The 3,977-nt window shown below is 34.7% G+C and overlaps 1 pseudogene; it reads left to right on the top strand.

Annotated features, from left to right (window-relative positions):
- LOC107464617 (protein REPRESSOR OF SILENCING 3-like) overlaps positions 1 to 869 on the top strand; it is a 22,769-nt pseudogene extending 21,900 nt beyond the window's left edge.
- The last annotated feature ends 3,108 nt before the right edge of the window (positions 870 to 3,977 follow it).

The following is a 3,977-nucleotide window of genomic DNA, read 5'->3' as shown; positions in this document are numbered from 1 at the left end:
TGTGCTGTGACAGAGCGCGTTGAACATTTTCACTGAGAGGACGGGACTGTAGCCATTGACAACGATGATGCCCAACATACAGCTTGCCATGGAAAGGAGTAAGAAGGATTGGATGAAGACAGTAGGAAAGCAGAGAGACGGAAGGGACAAAGCATCTCCATACGCTTATCTGAAATTCTCACCAATGAGTTACATAAATATCTCTATCTTTATTTTATGCTTTATTCATAAGTCATCTATAACCATTTAAATCCGCCTGACTGAGATTTACAAGATGACCATAGCTTGCTTCATACCAACACTCTCCGTGGGATCGACCCTTACTCGCGTAAGGTTTATTACTTGGACGACCCAGTGCACTTGCTGGTTAGTTGTGCGAAGTTGTGATAAAGAGTTGAGATTACAATTGAGCATACCATGTTGATGGCGCCATTGATGATCACAATTTCGTGCACCAACATGTGTCTACTACTGCTAAAGGAAAGAATAATGTGCAGACCCTTCCAGATGAGGTAGAATCTGGAGTGCAACCTGTTGAGTCAGAAGATGATTTTGGCAAACCGTCTAAAGTTTCATGGTCTCAGAAATCTTCATGGAAAGAACTACTTGGTAATGGAGGTAATACTGCTTTCAATGCCACTCTCATATTTCCTACAGAACAAGAAAGACCTGATATTCCATCCCAATCCATATCTTTAAACAACAAAACTGAAAACATGGAAGGGCATGAACACCTACGGAGTGAACCCACCGATACAGAATCGACAAAGGAGCTCACTGAAGATAATTATACCAACACATTAGCATTAAGAAAGCATGCTGAAGCTCAGCCTGCTGACAATAATGTGGAGTTGAAGAAGCCCGGTTGAGGTGCATCATGGCGACGAAAGCAATCATGGAGACAACTGGTTGCTGGAGACAATAGTTCATTTAGCATTTCACAGATTTTGGCAGGCATTACATTCTCAGAGCCAATGCCCAAAGGGTCTACCATGGACCCTGCAAATTCCAACAATCCCAAGCATAATAATGTAGATAAGGATACCATTAATGAAGTTGTTACTAGTGATGGACGTATACCGGAAAAGAGTCAACATGATGGTGGTGGTGCCAATGATACTGCATATGAGAAAAGAGTGAGACAAGAGAAAAGGAAGGATCATCTGAAGAAACAGTACAAAAAGAGAGATCCACTGCGAGAGTTGAAGTAGGTGATACTTGCACATTCATGAGAAGCTGTTCTTCCTTGAAAGAGTGGGCGAAGGCTAAGGCTGCTTTAAGTGGATCACTCAAAAGGAAACGTCCCAACTCCTGAGAACCAGTAAAGAAGCATGAATAACACTGTCTTGTATTTTTAATTTGTTGTTTTTCTTGGCTTATGCCTAGCAAAATGAGGGAAATTAATTTTCAGATACTACGAAATGATTGATTTCTATTTGATTGGACAATGCTGTAGGGACTGCTTAACAACGTGCTATTTTTAAAATTTTTTGAAAATTTTATGGACAGAAGGCATATTTTACCTTCAAATATGTATCTCATTTATCTTTTGTGAAGTAATAGTATATGAACAAGTCTTTTTGGTAACTAAGTTCAACCAATTACAATAAAAACCATTCTCAAAATGAAACGCATGACGCGCTCTAGTGCTCCACTGGCGCACAATTCAAAGAGATTGTATTACCTGTACAAGTATTTCTACACTTTCTGCCGTAGACAAATTTTTGTTGGAGAGGGTACAAATTTTGGAGCATAGCATACAAAATTTTGAAGTATAGCAGACAAATTTGTACATAACACAAACTTATTAATATAGCGCACAAATTTTTGCACATAACAAATTTTTTAACTATAGCACACAAATTTTCGAAGTGCAGCACACAAATTTTTGCTGCACCAAAATTTAAGTGTGTGTATTTTTTTATTGAATTCTTTTACACATTTATTTTCTCTCTTTCTCTCTTTCTCTCTTTCTCTCTTTCTCTCTCTTTCTTCATGGTGTGTAAGCCAATCACCATTCATTGCAAGCCAATGTTACATTACAGGTTCCATTTTTCAACAGACACACACAAAAAGATACTATTGACAAACTTATCGATATAGTATACAAATTTTTGCACATATTACACAAATTTTCGAACCATAGCACACAAATTGTTAAAGCACAGCACACAAATTTTTGTTGCACCAAAATTTATGTGTATATTCTTTTATTGATTTCTATTACACATTTATTTTTTTCTTTCTCTTTTTCTTTATGGTGTATAAACCGATCACAATTCATTGCAAGCCAATATTACATTACAGGCACACACATAAAAAGGTGCTTATGACACTCTTTTTAAATATGTCATCATAGCTCATGGCTATTAACTTTGATGTGCAGTTCCAACATTTCTTGGTGGTTAGGGTCCACAGAAAGTGTGACACGACAATCTCTGACCACTCAACACATCTCCTTTGTGTTCATGGAGTGTTGCCCTTAGAAGCAAGATGTGCAAATCAGTTTTGAATGCAATGACTCTTGAAAAGTTCAGCGATCGCCTCGTCTTTCTTGCAGTTGTCCATCAACACTACAAACAAACCATACCACATTATATGTGTAAATCAAGCAAAGTGAAACAACACACACCCCTTTATTTTTACAGCACACACATAATTGAAGCTAATAGTTTGGTAACTCACTAATTTGACAGATATCATTAAACAAATTCTGGTTTATCATAGCACACAAATATTTAAGCGTAGCACACATTTTTGTGCAGTATAGCAAAAAAATTCATACATATAGCACAAAAATCAAAATCATAGAATAACACTAATTTTCTAATAAACAACTCAATTAAAAAAACTAAGATCATCATAAATAACCATAATCAAGAAAAAAACATATACAATAGCACACAAATATCGAGTATAGAAAAATAACACAAATAATCGAAGTTAATAGTCTGGTAGCTCACACTAATTTGTCATAAATCATTAAACAATTTCTTGTTTATTACAGCATACAAATATTTAAGTATAGCACACATTTTCATTCAACATAGCACACAAATTCATACATATAGTATACAAATATTGAGCATAAAAAATAATATAAAAGACATTCGTGCCTTCTTAATTTCACTCAATAAAAAAGATATATCCAATTCACAAAGAAGAAGAAATTAAACAACAACAACAAGACGTTGAAAAAAGAATGAACGTAAGAAGAAGACAAATAATTTAGCCATGTTTACAAAATCTTCTTTTATTCTCTTAGTTGTTCTTGTAATTGAACCAATTGGTAGGAGGTAATCACGGGTCGGGTTGGTTTGGATTTGGGATAAAATTAAAACCGAACCAATTCAATTGTAATTGGTTATGTTTGACTCAGATTTACGTTTTTTTGTGTATGTATCCGAATCAAACCAAACCAATTAAGAACGGATTGGTTCGATTCAAAAAATTGGGTACCCAAGATAAACCAGAAATTCATAAAAATAAAATTAAAAAAATAAAATTTTTATCTTAAAAATTCTGTAAATACAATAAACATGTAAAATCAATAGAAATAATCTAAACATGTTAAATACCAAACACATTAAAATTCAAACATATTAAAAGGCATATATATTTTAATTTTTTATTTAATTAACACATAGTCGGGTCCACGGGTTGGTTTATATTCTGCATCTTCAGAACCATTACCCGAACCAATTACTACAGAGAGCCATTAATTTGGTTTCGATTAGACCTAATTATCCGTTGATTTCAGAATTAATTTAATTGGTTCGGTTCGGGTTTGAACGGGTAATCAGATACCTGATACCCGTGATCACTCCTACCAATTAACATATGACAGTTTTTAGTTTGTTTCACAAAACTTGTAATAAGACAGAATCGAGTGAGACTAAGAAAGACTCCAATGAATTAATGGCAGGGACAGAAGAAAGTTTGGATTTGAGAATTGAGACTTGAGAATGCAGAGAGTG

Source organism: Arachis duranensis, chromosome 9, assembly GCF_000817695.3.
Source record: "Arachis duranensis cultivar V14167 chromosome 9, aradu.V14167.gnm2.J7QH, whole genome shotgun sequence".
In the NCBI taxonomy this organism is placed as follows: domain Eukaryota; kingdom Viridiplantae; phylum Streptophyta; class Magnoliopsida; order Fabales; family Fabaceae; genus Arachis; species Arachis duranensis.
The sequence above is the reverse complement of the archived record's forward strand: the minus strand, read 5'-3'. Positions and strand labels throughout refer to the sequence as shown.